Source organism: Photinus pyralis, unplaced genomic scaffold (assembly GCF_008802855.1).
Source record: "Photinus pyralis isolate 1611_PpyrPB1 unplaced genomic scaffold, Ppyr1.3 Ppyr1.4_LG8, whole genome shotgun sequence".
NCBI lineage: Eukaryota > Metazoa > Arthropoda > Insecta > Coleoptera > Lampyridae > Photinus > Photinus pyralis.
Window position 1 is genome coordinate 35420641 of NW_022170819.1, and position 17338 is coordinate 35437978.

General features: G+C 36.2%; 4 long non-coding RNA genes across 4 annotated transcripts; 3 read left to right on the forward strand and 1 right to left on the reverse strand.

Moving 5' to 3' along the window:
* Window positions 1-1614: 1614 nt before the first annotated feature.
* Window positions 1615-1936, forward strand: LOC116179792. Its single transcript, XR_004147040.1, has 2 exons — window positions 1615-1716; window positions 1775-1936. It is a non-coding gene; the product is annotated as an uncharacterized LOC116179792 (long non-coding RNA).
* A 5229-nt stretch (window positions 1937-7165) lies between these two features.
* Window positions 7166-7467, forward strand: LOC116177600. The gene is made up of 2 exons (XR_004146711.1): window positions 7166-7263; window positions 7308-7467. It is a non-coding gene; the product is annotated as an uncharacterized LOC116177600 (long non-coding RNA).
* Window positions 7468-10277: 2810 nt separating this feature from the next.
* LOC116179667 lies at window positions 10278-10672 on the forward strand. The gene is made up of 2 exons (XR_004147013.1): window positions 10278-10376; window positions 10428-10672. It is a non-coding gene; the product is annotated as an uncharacterized LOC116179667 (long non-coding RNA).
* A 1607-nt stretch (window positions 10673-12279) lies between these two features.
* LOC116179818 lies at window positions 12280-12600 on the reverse strand. The gene is made up of 2 exons (XR_004147046.1): window positions 12503-12600; window positions 12280-12458 (listed from the first exon to the last, which is right to left on the reverse strand). It is a non-coding gene; the product is annotated as an uncharacterized LOC116179818 (long non-coding RNA).
* Between the last annotated feature and the right edge of the window lie 4738 nt (window positions 12601-17338).

Here is a 17338-nt window from a genome sequence, read left to right on the forward strand (position 1 = left end):
TGGAAGGGTTTTTGAATAGATTTTGAAGAAAGTTGGAAGAGATTTTAAATAGATTTTGAAAAGATTTTGAAGAGATTTTGAAGAAATTTTGAGGAGATTTTGAAGAGATTTTGAAGAGATTTTGAGGATATTATGAAGAGATTTTGAAAAGATTTTGATGAAATTTTGAAAAGATTTTCAAGAGAGTTTGAGAGAATATGGTTAAAAAACAACAACAGTGTTTTATTTTCTAATGAGTTGGTGTTTGGTTTTCTTTTTTTTTGAGATTGTGATAGATTTCGTCATATATTATATAATTCTGCCGTCATATCAGTGTTGATGAAATGTAAGTAATTTGTAAAATGGAATTTTTGATATACAGATTAAATCTGTAAAGATCTTCCCCAAAATTATTAAAAGTAACTTAATTAAAAACGTGGTGACATTATTTGACACAATGAAACACTTGGCGTTAAAAAGAGATCAGTACGCCACTATAATTATGGATAATATTGTAACGTTATTTATAAATTCGGGTTCGATTTATATCAATATTTATTAAACAAAACTAAAACACTATAAAAACTGTACAATTTATATCGACTATTTATATCACACACTTCGCAATTTATATTTCCGCGCTCGATGTTTCATCTGTACTCGATCTCGTTCGGTAGTAAAACTGCTTGCGATGTTCGGTCCGCAACCATTTATACACGCAAGCAATGTAAGTCAAGAACACTCGCGTAATTACCGGATAAGTCTGGAATATTCCTATACAAATCCCACTATCGCCAAAGGCGACGTCATGTCTGGAGCGTTTCCGTTACAATATCATGGGCATGGTGTGAGAGGAGAACTCCTTTTTACGCCCCCATTTAAGCGTAGGAATTTTGCGAATATAGTGTTGTGAAAACTGCAAGATATTCCCTGTTTCTCTAGGTTGAAATAATGCCTTCGATGAGAGCGAGCTACCCTGAAAATTTACGCGCTGTAAACGTAACTTAGGTTTAGTATTGGAAGTTTCAGGCGGGAGAACCTGTACAATGTAATTCATTTGTTTAGGATCTGGGAGACATTTTGCCAAATGGACACAGAATTTCATTTACTTGATGGCCATTGTAATGTTTAGTTCTTTTTACTGTAAATTGTGAATTTGTATAAGTAATTTGGGGGTGGTTATTTTATTTAATGGGTATGAAATTCAAAGGACTCATAAATAAAGAAACATTTAATTTAAAATCGTCGTAAAAAAGAAGTCTTATTACGACCTATGTGAGTGAAAAAAAAGTTATTATGGGACAAATTAATTGGCCGGTTTTGATAAAACGAGACCTGCATTGATAAGCGCTACGCATATGAGAGTTAATTTGGAAAAGTAGTTGTTTGTTCCTTTTTCGTCGATCTATAACGAGTTATTACGTCAGGTTTTTTAAGTTATTGTTTCAAAATGTATGTAGCGTTTGAGAGAAACGGAGAACATTTTGCGGTTCGTGTTCAGATTATGTCCTGACATTTCGTGTGTAGATCACGGAGCATGCAATAACACTTCCGAAACGTGTTTTGAGCTACTGCAACATCCGTTCAATCGAGTACATAAGGACGCAGCTTGCAAAACCACTCATTGCAGTTTATGCACGCAACTAGTCTACGATGTTGAAGAATCTTCTTATAATTGCTTTGGTACTCGCTGTAATGGGTCTGGCTGTTCAGGGTGCATCTCATGCCAAAGCGACGGTAACAAAGCAGAACATAGGTAGTATGTTATGTAATGCTATTTTTTTGAAAATTTTAGTTCATGAAGGCGGCCCCTCAGGCTCCACCACCGGAGGGTGAAGAAGCAAGGGAGCAGACTCAGAAAATAGCGGCCGGGGGACCTAGAGGTGTATACTAAGTGTACCTACTTCGCCCTTATCAAGTCCGTTGTAGTGGAATGTGAATAAAATATTCATATATATTCATAATCTTTTTATTCCTTCCAAAAATACATGCCACCCCCTTAAATGACATGAATCAGCAAAATATTCATAAATTACTTCACTTGTACAAATTCTTTTACTTCCTTGTAAGAATCATAATTGTAAAAATTACAAGAAATTAGCTTAAACTGAACACATTCTTACACTCTTTTAAAAACGACAAAACCCTAATTCTAACCAAGCTAAAAAATATGCCTACTGGCCAGATGATGAAATCTATCTTTATAAACAATGTAATGAATAATTCTAAATAATCAAATTTAAATAAATAAGCGTTCCTTATTACGGACGGAAATATATGCGAATTACTCTCTTACAATGATAAATCCCATCCTTACTCGTAACACACCTCAGGTTTTTAAAATAAAAAATAAATGCTTTGAGATATCACTATATGCTTCGTTTCAACATGTTGTGTCCCTAATACCTGCATTTTATCACTGATCTATTTGACACATTTAGGTGAACTCGGATTAATCTCAAAGCTTTTAAACCTCATCACTTCAAAACCCCGAAAGGCTTGCAAATGGATTTATGCAGAGACGGACTGCTCTATTTCAATGTTCAAATGGGCAACATATCGTTATTGCGAATAACACTAAATGTCAGGTATTGCAATACATTACTAATAGATTTTCAATTGCTAAATGCACTTTAGAATTCCCTTCAAAACAGGGAGAGCAAAATTCCTGTCTAAAGCAGTCATACAAAGATTTTGGACGCTTCCCCGCCGCAATGAACGTAAGAAGAGTTTTTTAGAGCACGTAAGCGTGTTTAGGAGTGTTTAAGGATACTTAAGGGGGATCTCACACAGTTCATTTATGAGCATTTGCAGAGGTTTCATAGAAAAATTCCCCAGACTTTAGTTTCAATTACTTAGTGGTGTATGATAGATCAATCTCTTCCCAAGGAAATTTGCGATGTTTTTATAGTAACAAATTTTTCAATTTATTGCAATATCAAATGTAATATCGGGTTAAATTGTTATATTGTTATCTACTCTTACTCGCTATAAAAGAAAGATAAAGCCCATACTTCGGGAGAACGCGTTTAAGTTTCCGTATAAGTTATTTCGAAAAGTAAAGTCATTGATGTTGATGCGAATTAATTTCAGAATAATATTTTTGAGCTGAAATAGATACTTCCGTCAATTTATTCGGAAAGATCAAGTGAGAAAAGGTTTACAACGTAATATTAAAGCATTTCAAAGTCAAACATACCAACGTCCTTGTATATTATTCTAAACGCAAGTTGCATGAAATGTGAATATACGTATAGGCATTGATTATATACCTTAATCAATGGTATAGGTAAACATATTCGCTTTTGCTAAATTGGAAATGTGTGGTTTATAGGTGTCCTGAAGCCGTCTCTGGCGAAAATTTAAACTCGAAACGCATCATGATCGAATGGATCCGCCGCGTGTCGTGTGGTTTAGGAGTGCATAAGGACAACCCACATTTAAACCATATTATGCACTCCTTGTACCCCTGAGAAACTTTGTCCGACTGTAAGATCAGCCTTAAGGGGCTCCAAGTGCTTTCCCAGCTTTCCCTTCTAGACGGTCTTTGTCTTTAACAGTTGTAAAGTGATAAACACAGTATTTTGCAACATTCTACAGCGTTAAAAACATTTAAAAGCTTTCAAGACCCTACTAGAGGGTATTTGTCGTAAGGGCAGAGCTGGGCAGAATACTTTCAAAAAGTATTTGAATACTAAATAGAAAATACTTTACACAAATCAAAGGTATTTGAATACTAAATACTTTTACGTTCAGCACAAGCGAATACTAGATACAGATACAGATGCATTGAAAAGTATTCAAAGACTTTAAAACATAAGTATTCAAATACTTTAAAATGTATTCGAATACTTTCAAAAGTATTCGAATACTTTGAAAAGTACTGCCTTTTTTTGAGGACCGAAAAAAAAATTGTCTCAGAACGACCCGGAAAAACAATTTCTTATAGAAGGTGGCCTGTAGAATCCATAATTTCAATCAGTTTGAAGTTTGGGCTACTAGATCAACAGTTACAGCCCTTTGAATTTGCTTTCGAAATTGGTTTCTAGTCCATAACTTTTGATTGAGAAGTCTAATCGAAAAAGTAAGAATTGTTTTGGATTCTACGCACCAAAATTAATAAGAAAAAGTGTTTTCCCGAGAAATTTTGGTGTAGTCGATTTTTGGTAAAAAAAAGGAAGGTTATACACTGCCTTTTTTTGAGCCCCGAAAAAAAAATTGTCTCAGATCGACCCGGAAAAAAATTTTCTTATAGAATGAGGCCTGTAGAATCCATAATTTCAAACAGTTCCAAGATTGGGCTACTAGTTCAAAAGTTACAGCCCTTTGAATTTTTTGTCGAAATTGGTTTCTAGTCTATAACTTTTGATTGAGAAGTCTAATCGAAAAAGTACGAATTGTTTTGGATTCTACGCACCAAAATTAATAAGAAAAAGTGTTTTCCCGAGAAATTTTTGTGTAGTCGATTTTTGGTAAAAAAGGAAGGTTATACACTGCCTTTTTTTGAGCCCCGAAAAAAAAATTGTCTCAGATCGACCCGGAAAAAAAATGTTCTTATAGAATGTGGCCTGTAGAATCCATAATTTCAAACAGTTCCAAGATTGGGCTACTAGTTCAAAAGTTACAGCCCTTTAAATTTTCTTTCGAAATTGGTTTCTAGTCTATAACTTTTGATTGAGAAGTCTGATCGAAAAAGTACGAATTGTTTTGGATTCTACGCACAAAAATTAATAAGAAAAAGTGTTTTCCCGAGAAATTTTGGTGCAGTCGATTTTTGGTAAAAAAGGAAGGTTGTACACTGCCTTTTTTTTGAGGCCCGAAGAAAAAATTGTCTCAGATCGACCCGGAAAAAAATTTTCTTATAGAATGTGGCCTGTAGAATCCATAATTTTAAACAGTTCCAAGATTGGGCTACTAGTTCAAAAGTTACAGCCCTTTGAATTTTTTTTCGAAATTGGTTTCTAGTCTATAACTTTTGATTGACAAGTCGGATCGAAAAAGTAGGAATTGTTTTGGATTCTACGCACCAAAATTAATAAGAAAAAGTGTTTTCCCGAGAAATTTTGGTGCAGTCGATTTTTGGTAAAAAAGGAAGGTTATACACTGCCTTTTTTTGAGGCCCCGAAAAAAAAATTGTCTCAGATCGACCGGAAAAAAATTTTCTTATAGAATGTGGCCTGTAGAATCCATAATTTCAAACAGTTCCAAGATTGGGCTACTAGTTCAAAAGTTACAGCCCTTTGAATTTTCTTTCGAAGTTGGTTTCTAGTCTATAACTTTTGATTGAGAAGTCTGATCGAAAAAGTACGAATTGTTTTGGATTCTACGCACCAAAATTAATAAGAAAAAGTGTTTTCCCGAGAAATTTTGGTGTAGTCGATTTTTGGTAAAAAAGGAAGGTTATACACTGCCTTTTTTTGAGGCCCGACAAAAAAATTGTCTCAGATCGACCGGAAAAAAAATTTTCTTATAGAATGTGGCCTGTAGAATCCATAATTTCAAACAGTTCCAAGATTGGGCTACTAGTTCAAAAGTTACAGCCCTTTGAATTTTTTTTTGAAATTGGTTTCTAGTCTATAACTTTTGATTGAGAAGTCTGATCGAAAAAGTACGAATTGTTTTGGATTCTACGCACCAAAATTAATAATAAAAAGTGTTTTCCCGAGAAATTTTGGTGTAGTCGATTTTTGGTAAAAAAAGGAAGGTTATAACTGCCTTTTTTTGAGGCCCGAAAAAAAAATTGCTCAGAACGACCCGGAAAAAAAATTTTCTTATAGAATGTGGCCTGTAGAATCCATAATTTCAAACAGTTCCAAAATTGGTTTCTAGTCCATAACTTTTGATTGAGAATTCTAATCGAAAAAGGACGAATTGTTTTGGATTCTACGCACCAAAATTACTAAGAAAAAGTGGGCCTCTAAATGCTTTCAAGGGTGTTTAAGGATCGCATTCTGGCTCCAAGTCTTCTAAATTCTTAAAAGCCTTTGCGAAGACCTTTTGTTGGGCAAGAGCCTTTAAGAATGAATAAGAGCTTTCATAGTCGTCTAATTAGTATTGGAAATCTTTTCATCATATAATATTTTGATGCTCTAAACGACTTCAAATTGGTTTCTCTGCGATTGTTGACCCTAAATTTAAGCTGTATTGACCCGCAACTAGCTTTCGAAAGCGTCGAGCAGTGTCCCAGGGATCTTTATCTTTATGGATCGAGGCTTTAAGGGTATTTATAAACCTTTGAGGACCTCTAAAGTTAAAAGCCATTTTTTAAGATGAAATTTGACTGTTGACAATCGAAATTTGAGGAGCTTTAATTAACCCATGAAGGTTTATAAGAGGTTTTTAGTCTTCAACAGCTGATAAAGGTCGCCTTTAATTTTAAGTACCCTCAAGAGCCTCTACAGCTTTCTGTAGAAGGTGGATTTTAGTGAGATTTTGAGAACACTTGTGAGTATTTAAGAGATGTCTCCAAAAAGCTTCCAGATGAGGCTTTAATGTATTTATTGTAATTAAAAGCCTAGAATTGAAGAATCCTTATAAAACTTACAAAACCTTTGGGATATCGTCAAAATTATTTTAATTTTCAGATTCTTCCATATGTTTCCCAAGGCCCCTCAACAGCGTTTTACGACCTTTAAAAGCTTTTAAGGGTTTTCAAAAACCTTTTAAATATTTATGGCACCTTTCAAAGTCATTCATATCTCGATTCTGTCGGCCTCTGTTGCTTTTGAGGCTTATGAGTTCTCCAGAACCTGTCAGAACTAAAAAAAAACAGCCCATAGTATAATTTAGAAGGACCCCCTTTCTTGCGTCAGAACCAAGTGAAGGTATCACTGAGTTTCATTACAAAAAGGTCTAGAGAGTGTTACGGAGATGGCCCACTAGATGTTTATGGAGAGGTGGAGTTACGGTGGCTTGGGTACTGGACTATAAGTGATCAGAATCGATGTTTACAGCACATGGTGACAAGTTGGTTGTGATACATCGGAAACATGTTGTCATCCGGGAATTAATGAGCAGGAATTACAGGTGAGGGACTTTTCGTGATAATTTTATGATCTACTGATGCTTAAACTGAGACATTTTTTTTCATGTGCAAAAAATAACACATCCGGAACATATTCGAACTCACACAACATCCGTTTGATCGAGTATATATACGGATTCAGTGCCATCAATCCCCACAGTTGACGCAAACGCAAAATGCTGAAAAATTTCATCGTAATCGCGATTGTACTCGTCATGGTGGGCCAGGCAGTTCAAACTGCAACTCAAGCCAAATTAAAGGTAGTATAGGTTAGTGAGCTAACGTAAACGTTTTTAATTTGTAGGATATGAAGGCTGCTCCTCAAGGTCCGCCACCACAAGTTCAAGATGCAATCGAGCAGGCCCAAGACATGGCGTCGAATATACCCGGGGTTCCTCACTGACAGGGCTTCATTTCCTTTTTAATTCCATTGTAATGGCATTGTTAATAAAATGTTGGAAGTACTTAGTGCTTTACTAACGCGTTTCACACACGCAAATTACTGTCGTTTTTTTTTCCATTTCCCAAGACTGAAAGCTTATTTTTGGTCTGAGCGAGTATCTGTCGCTCTAAGCAAAATTACAAGTCCGTCCTGTATGTTTCCATTTGCTTTTAATTTTGACTCCTTGTATTTTACACAGCTTAAATTATTAAGCTACGGTATAATAAAAACCTGGATCCATTAGGCGGTCAGACAGGTAGATATACAAACAAGAAAAGAAACGGAACGGAAGCCCTTCTACACGTTCCAAGTGCCATATTGGCGGTAGAAGCGTTGAGGTATAGTCATAAAAACTCTTAGAAGGTCTTTAATAGTGTTCGCATGAAACTACCTCTGACTCTGGTACCTAGCTAAAGTGTCCAATGTATAAACCATGAAACTTCAAAGGAAATGGAAATTATGGAGCAAACGCGCTTCTTGAGAGAGCACGCCTGAAAAATACGCTTTAGCCAATCGCTATGCGAAGTGAATGTTTTGAATGGTTTCATAAATTGTATAAAATTTGCAGGTGTTTCTTTTGATAAATATGTATAGTTATATGTTTATATGGCGCATTTTGCTCCACTTTAACGAGAATGCGTAAGTGTAACGCTATTACGCATTCCTATAAAAAGGTGTCAAAAGAAAGGAAAGAAATTCCCATCTTTGACCACATAGGGATTCTCGCCGTTTAGGGTATGCAAATAATTGAAGTTACTCACTCTAATCATTGTTATATGACGTTTTGAATTTTATGCCGGCGGTTATAAATTTGTGAAAAGTACGGTAAAGTGTTGGTGCTACACCGGTATTTAGTTTTGTCTAATTAAACTCCTTCTAAAATCTATTACAAGAACCAACGATAAAGGAACTTGTTCGTCATTTTAATAGGATTGTGGCTGGATACAGAGAAAATACAAGTTTGTCACGTGTATTTGGGAACACAGAGCATTTAGAGTTTCATGTCAATTTTGGCAAGCTGCATGATCATTATTGCTAAAAAAAGTGCTTGGTTAACACAGTCCCTGTCAATCTTGCACGAAAAGTCAACGTTTCGTCCACCACGTCGGGAATCGGTAAAAGAAACAAAATAGCACAATTACTAATTCGTCCTAAAAGTCCTACAAAAATTAAGCTACTTTGGCACCCACAAACCTACCTGGTCCTCAAAGGAATTTCAATTCGAAGGTTATCTAAAAAATCCATTACGCCTCTTTTACATAAAAATTGATGAGTAAATAACGATTTGCCATCTTCTATTGCACAAAACGTATGTATTCATTTAGGACTACAATTGTATATGCTTGTTATATTTGGGATAAGGCTTCCCTCACAGTGGCTGCTGTTCGGGCATATTCGTGCGTAAACGTGCGAGTTTCGAGTCGTGCGAACACTCATCCGCTGTGAGAGAAGCAACTCGTCAATCTCCCATGTTCTCCTTAATCTTAATCTTTCCCTTCATAAAATTAACCATTTACAAATGAAACAAAATTTGTTCAAGATCAATTACTCAAATAAGCTGAAAAATATATAGGCACTCAGGGCCAGATAACACTCACCACGTAAAAAGCGATCGAATAAAAATAATTCTTATCATCCGGTCGATAATGAAATTAAAAAATGCGCCATGACTCAGTATAACGAATCTTGGCTTAACTAACTTGAAAATTGAATATTATCATTAATTCATAATTAAAACTCCTGCGGGAATTTCTGAATTAATTGAAATTTCCACCAGGAAAGGGTGGTAGCTTTGGCGCATGGATCAAGAAATAAACGTTTTGCACCTGTTGTTCCACCATTTACTCCCACTTCCTTCTAAAGATATTTAATCCAGGGGATCTTTTGATATACCTGCACTGAAAGCTATCCTGACTCCCTGACTTAACACCCGATCTTAGCAAAACCTTGTGCGACCGTATGAACGCGCTGTATTCGCTCCCGATACCGGTCTCATTATTACTAATTACGATCGGAAGAACGAGGTCGTGGTTTGCTAGATACTTCTCCGGTCATTGACAACCTCCTACTTTTATTTTGGTAGTTTAGTCGATATAATATATTTCCTTTGCAAGGAGTAATGTTATGCATGTGTGGATAAACCGTGAAGTCTGCGACTGAGTGTAAAAAGGGAGTAAGTTTATGCACGCCCGTGGAGGGTAGGCAAAACAACATACACCAGCTGATCCATAATTACAGGTGTTTGTGGCATAAACAAGGAAAGGTGGAGAGCAGTGGTCAATTAAAGGAGCGTAATCTAGCCCAAGTATGATCTAACTAATTAAAAATTAACCCTTCCCTGTTAAGCTTTGTTAAAATACACATAAAATAGAAACCTGTTGACTAGTTGTCTTACACTTCACTGTAATATCTCAAGGGGTCTTTCTTTTATATTTTACCTACTTAAAGCAGTGGCAACAAAAAGAATTGTTTAACAACAAATTGAATTTATTATGATACCCTTAAGATACCCAATTCACGGCGATTGGAAAACAATAGAGTAACCCGAATTTACAATGCCTCTAATTCGGCTCTTCTGATGTCAAGATGCGTCTTTGTTGATCATAGTGGGCATCTACTTATGCACGGTTTGAAACACGTAATGCACGCGTGGAATGTTCTATTTGTGTGAAAATGACTGCTTTTTTTAGTTGCACGATTTTAAAACGAAATTAATTTATCATGCGCTCCATTAGAGTGGAAAGGAAACAACGCCACACTTTCTGTGCGGCGGTGTACCTTTTTTTATACCGCTTGTTTTTTTTTACAAAAACTGAACTATATAAGCGAAAATCACATGCTAAACACAAAGAAAAAATGAGGAAACGACTACTAGTCCTCTGGCTTGTGGCTGTATTTCTAATCCAGGTCGGTGCGGCACCGCATCGCAGGGTAAGCTCTGCAGTTTTCTACTTTTAACCAAAAATAAGCAAAGTATTGCAGATTACACGCCAAGCGTATCAAGACATAGCGCAAATACCAGGAAAAATAGTAGATGTCGGATGGGACATGGCTAGAGTGATGCAGAACATGGGCCAAACTGTTGTTGACGCGGCACAGGGTATAATTCCGTCCCAAAAGTAATTCACGAACAAGTGTAGTTGGCAAGTTAATGTATTTAGCAATAGACAGGTTGCACAAAAGGAATGTTTCACCAAGTTTAGAATAAATTGTAATAGCAATGCAAAGGATATCGATTCCACCAAAGCGTCTGCTCACGTAAATCCATAGAGCGCGTGTCCCTTATTTCACTCACGGTACAGTAACCTAATACGAAAGTTTTTTATACATTCATTCGCGATAACGGAAAAAATCTCACCGCTCCTAACCTGCACCTCCTTGTGTCTAAACTCGGTTGTTTGTCTTTTTGATGATCTACATTTAGTACATTTAGTATTTAGTGTTATTAAAATCTTTTTTTTGGGTCTGCTTATCATTTAAAAAAAATATGCAACTCTGTTCACGGAATAAATTCCCGTGGGTCGAGCTCTTCGGGAATATTAAATTGATTTAAGCATACATTTTTTCTACAACATTCCAAAAGCGATCGATTCCTATTTTACACATCGCAAAAAGTTCAAATAACTTACATTTATCGATGCATAGATATTTTCTTCAATTGACAGTTGGTTCCTATTGAAAAGTAGCCGACATTCAGAAAATTGGATTGTGCAACGGTTTTTTTACAATACAATAGGACTTGTATCACCTGGTAAGGTAAACTAAATATGCTAGTTGAAAATTAAGAAATTAAGAGATGACCGACTCCTCGAAATCAAGATCTGGACTTCAGATTTCTAGAAATTTGATATTTAAACTTTTTATTTATCCACTGGATTAATATACCAATGTTACGAAGGAGGGAAATGCTAAAATTACCCTTATAAACTTAGATTATCACAGTCAGTAAGAGCTCGAATTAATCGACTTGACATTTTTACCGGTTGCCGTTTAATTCAAGTCTACTAACACGCCGTATACGCAGGAAATGTGCACAATTTTGATTAACAACTTAATGAATTTTTATTTTATCGTCTAATCTAATCGTCTCCAAATATAAACGGAGTGAATTCGTTCTGTACCTTGGACCACAACGCTTTCGTGGTAATTTATTTAAACGTGAGCACACTAAACGCTCACGTAAATACGTCACTTCATATTAGTTTACTCGCAATGGATTTAAATGCACACAAGATAATAATTTCGTCGAAATGGTAGCACAGTTTTTCCTTAAAATTCGGTAATTAACTTTCGCAATAAAATATCACGTACGACGCGCGGGCTTTATTATACTTCGGTTATACGACTTTGTCTCGAACCTTTAATTCAAAATGAATCTTAATTCAAAATTGCCGCGCTCTACTCACATAGGTTCGCTTCAAAAGCTTGCTGAAGAATTCCTCTCTCCCACTTAATTTTCACTTATGAATTCGTTGAATTAAAAAACTGGCGTTAATAAAAAAATACGAAGTTTAGTGTGAATCCCAGACATCTATGCTCGAGTAGAGGTTTCCAAAACCCATTAAGAAACAATACCCCATAGAAATTAAACGCACCACACTTGCACCGCGGTGGAAAATTTATTTTTTAATTTCCACCACTATTTTGTATACTATGTTTGTTGTCTCCATCTTGTGCATCTGGGGATTTTACTAGAAAGCATTGAACAAATTCGTGGTTTGTGTTCTCAGTTCGTGCGCATTTTAATATCTATAAGAGAACTATAGAAGAACCACGATAGAACTTGACTTTTAGGCCGAATGTATAGGAAAGTCGAGGGAAAGGTAAGCAAGGATCATGTAAACTCACTTTAATTATCACTGCTACACATAGCACTTAACCTGTAAACTTTTGAGTATAATTTTTCATCATTTCGGCTACCGATTTTGCCATTCCAGACGCCATTTCAAAACCCGATTTCGCCAACTCGCCTGCCTTTTCAGGAATTTCCTTCATTGTGTCTTCTCCCAAAACCTGAAACGCACTCATATGAACTACGTCTACAAATGAGCACTTACCAGATGATTCCCAATGACGTCTGCGAAAACGAAACTGAAAAGAAGGCATACTATCATGAACGACATTTTCGCACTAAGTTTGCGAGATATCGGGCACGTTTTTGATTTTATACGAGTCGTGGGAGGCGGTTTTACGGTAATTAGCAATTAGTAGTAAATTGGGCCAGTTGCGTAAAAGGTAAACAATACAAATTGCACTAATGAGCAATCAATTAAATTGCAAATTACCATTTTTCAAACACCTCCTCATTATCGTGATTATTCACGGTCCTCAAACTTGCTGTTACGTAATTCTGCTCACTTATATCGAGGAATAAAAACATTTTTTTTTCATGGTACGGAATTAATTGGCATTACCTTGCAACGGACACAATGTCCATTGAAGATTTGAAATTGAAAAGTCAATGGTTTAGAAGTGTTATTTCCAAGGTGTATGCCGTTAATAGCAGTGGTCCTAAGACTCGCCCATAAGGTACGTATTTGCTGACACTAATACCAAACCTGTGATCTGATGAACCTTTGTATAGTCAAGTTTATTCGAAGAAATATTCGAGTGGCGCAACCTTTCTTTTTGTAAAAGATCAATAGAATTATCTATAACGTGGATGACTGTATTCACTAAATTCTGTGCTAGTTAAAAAGGTTTAAATTGGTAAAGAAAGTGGCTTGGTCATTAAGAACAACCCCCAACGTTTCGCCATTTTCAAAATTCTCCCCGAAGTCTACAAATTTCATAGAAACAGGACAGAACATTTTTGTTAGATTTAATTTATGAGAGATTTAGGTTTTCTTATTTTGTATACAAGATGTTGCAATTAAGTGTATCAACAAAAATTGGGCGGGAAAAAGGACGAAAGCAACATTTAATAAAAAACAAAAACCGGTAAATGGTGAGCCCAATTTTATGCAGTGAATACGGAAGCTAATTAATTCAATTAAATAATTCTTTTGTAAGGAGTACGTCCTGATATGATCTGTTACCTAAATGTGCACAGAATTTTAGACGAATGGTCATAAGCAGATATTCGATTTGTAGCTTTAAAAATATACAATTTTTAGGCGTGGACGTTTTATACCTGCTGTGCAACATGCGTATTTGAAATACAACCGCATAAGATGAATTCGATTAAAATGTCGATGTGTATAAATAATTCAACAGTCGCGTTTATCATAGAAATTTTTACATACTCGTTATCAACAATACGAGCCACAACCAAACGAGAAGCGCTATGGAAATGATGCCAATCTATTTATGCAAACCATCGCTGTGCGAATGGAAAATAAATTTTAAATTCCTTACAGATACGAAATTAGGCCGTAAAGTTAAAATTGCCAGTGCGTTTGCATACATATAAGGATCAGTAGAAAATATTGCGAAGTTACATATACAGCGGAACCTCTAAGCCCTTTTTAAAAGAGTTTCCTCTTTATGTTTTGCGCGGTTTCGATGTTGCTAGCAGACAATATGCATTAGAAAGGAATATTAATAAAGATTTCTTTTGCGGAAAAGCACACAATTTTGATTTTGCCTCTAAATGAGAGTGCGCAAAGTTTCTGGTTTTGAAGATATCAATTGCAGAGCAATTCATCACGACATTGGCAAAGATAATCGACAATGAGTACGACACTTCTGTAACGTACAAAGAAAAACAGGTACCCAAAAACTACAATGCCAAAATCAAACCTAATTCCAATTAATTCGAACTTACGTACTTATAAATGGGTTTCGGATTGCGATATATGTAAAACAAAGATAGATAATTAAATTAACACATATAGCATAACCTAAAAAGAAACGTGTTAACAAAGAGGAATTATATGAAAATTACTTTACCTTAAGAGTATTACACCCCTGAACCATTCGCGTGAATACGCCTAGATAATTAATTTAAACAATTTTAGCGTGATGACTCCGGAATTTTCCCTTTCAAATCAACATTTTTCGAGGTCCACCTCTCATTTCAACGACAAAAGCAAAAGTGATAGCATCTCAATACCAATGGTACCAACTACTCCTAACACACTAAGAGCGCATTCAGTCAGTTACACAAACAAAGAGTACATTCAACGGACCGTTACAAATGTGCAAATATACAAGCTGAAATTGTTCCTTTAACTTCAAAAGTAGCCACACTTTTACTAAGATTGCTGTGTGAGACAACCAAGATCAGCATCAGATGAGATGTGTTAAGTCTTGCCCGAGAAGAGCTTTTTTGCAACGACAAGGTCTCCAGTTCGAATTTGGGTTCAGGCACAGAAATGTTGCAAATAACTAAAATATGTAAACAAATCTACAGCTGCGTGACTGATTGCATCACGGAAGTGATGGGCGATGGGGTCGTCACATCCCTACGCCTAGTTACGATTGCGATTCTTCTAATTTTCTGTTATACCCTGTATATATGCCTTTTATGAGTAAACGCAGAACGTGCACTTTCTTCGAGATTTCGTTACTAAAACGTACATGGTCTCATTCACTCGTGTTAAACAAGTTTTCTATTTTAATTGGGTCAGTATCCGGATTTGAGTTTAACCGAGTACTGGACAAGACCTGTACCAATATTACAGAATTGTATTTCTTGCATTTTTCGCTCATTGTGGGATCTGGAGGATAAGCCAATTTGTCACGATACGAACTAGGTTTGCCTTAGACTATGCAAAGATCTATTAACATATTGATTAACAGCTTCGAGGTCTTCTTAGTTGGATCTCTGAAAATAATGGTATCACTTTAAATTGGGCGCCGAGTGTATCATGGCATTTTGGAAGGATTTTAAACAAGGAAACTGTCCGCCTTATCACTGCCACCCATTCAAGTTAAGCATCCATAACTTCGCGATACTAGGACTGTTACTTTTGTCGAACTGTTGGCCAAGCATAGGGGTAAATCGGTGTATGATTTTTGCTCATAGTATAAATTTTGGTCATTGATGTGTTTCCGTTCGGTTTCGGGACTGGTTCGTTAAAAATCTCCCTGTAGATAGAAAAGACGTGATTAAGTGAGCACGTTCGAAAATTGTGTGCTGTTGAAAAATTGGTTTTCATTAAGGAGCCCGTTTGGTTTGGTTTGCGAAAAATAATTGGGAGATTGCTTTGATGACAGTATTGGAGGAGGAGTGTTTGGAGTTGTAATTTAAGAAACACCGGTCCGATAATCCGGCACCATTCTGTGTGTTTCTATGCAGAATTTCGTCAGCTCAATCAAGTTACTACGCCCGACGCCTACCCTTTGCCGTTCGTTTCGTCTACGGTATACCAGATTTCTAACCTTACCTCGCCTGATTGGAAAGTCCCCCTTACCGAGGATTCTAGACCGTTGACAGTTTTACGGTACAATCTCGAGGTCTGTATCAGTTTAAACGACATCCCTTTAGGTTGCACACAGCATCCTTGTTACTTAATTCCTTCAGGATATCGAGGCGACTAGATGGCGAAAGCTTATCTCAGGTTCAGACGTGTTTTTGAGGGTCATTTACAATAGCAGCATAACATTTTCAGAATCCTGATCGGCAGAACAATACTCACAGCCTCTGTTTGCCGAGTTTTAACAAGGAGGATAATCTTAATTGACACATTAGAAAACATGGCGGGCTTCATTTGTACACGTGGTATTAAAAAAGGTGGTAACTACCTACTACCAAACACACCAAGGCCCCATTCACAAACCAACGCATGCTTTTGTTTCACAACTCGCAAGCACCAAAGAACAATACGCAGCATTTTTGAGTACAATACGCTGCCTTATTGGATGTCCATTAAAAAATGAAAAGTTTTCGATTATGATCCAATGTCATTGTTACAGTGTAGTACTGTAGGTTTCCACAGGTATAGTTCTTAGTAACAATCTTTCTTGCTTGCGAACACGCATCTAAGTACGTTTCTAAGGATATTTCAAAGTGCTTCTAATAAGAAAAGGTCAAAGAACACAGTAAGATATTTTGAAAAATATATCGAGGAAATTTCTCTGATTTCCAAAATCTAAAGAATTGTACAAAAACCCATAACGGATAATAATTTAGGAATTTTTCCAATAACATTTTTACAAGATGGCGTACACGGTTTGTAGATTATCTTAAAACCCTAAGAGGTTTCCGTAAAAAAAATTGTGCAAACGGTTTCTAAGGTTGCTAAGAAAGTATATCTAAATAGACTACCCTGAAGCTGTTTAGTAAAGGTTCTGGAAAAACTTCTATGAAGAATATTTTTGATTAAGTTTCTGGGATTAAGCTTCTAGGGTACTTTAAAAGGAGGAGTAAGAATAAGACCTCCTGAGGGCGTTTAAGACGAGGAGTACCATTCTCTACCTGTGTCCCCGATGGGATTGAAGAGAGTCATTTGTCAATCACACCTGGTGTATGAATCTAATGGTGCGTTTTCACGCTCATGCAATTTGCGCAAATTGACTTGTGCATGCCAATTTGTGCAAGTAAATTGGGGCATGAAAACGAAAATTGTTTACTTGCGCAAGCCAGAAAATTTGGCTTGAGTAAAATCTGGACGGTCAGATATTTTGCATGTGGTTGGTGCAAATGCATGAACGTGTAAACGACACACCAATTCGGCGCATGTGTGGGAGGGTAAATAATAGTAAACAGAATAGTTGTTTCGACATGCACGTGGCTTTAATAGACGGTGTTGTACGTTATTTTGTGTTTTCTTTGCGATAATAATTTCAAAGAAAGAAAAGGGTGCAAGGTACAGTTTATTGAGCTTTATAAATCCTTTTCTTGTCTTCTGCGATCTTCTTTTTTTTTGTCTTTTAGCACTTTTAACTTTTTAATTAAACGAACACCAGCTAATGCTATTAATTCCTCTTCGCACTCCATCGTTTACAAG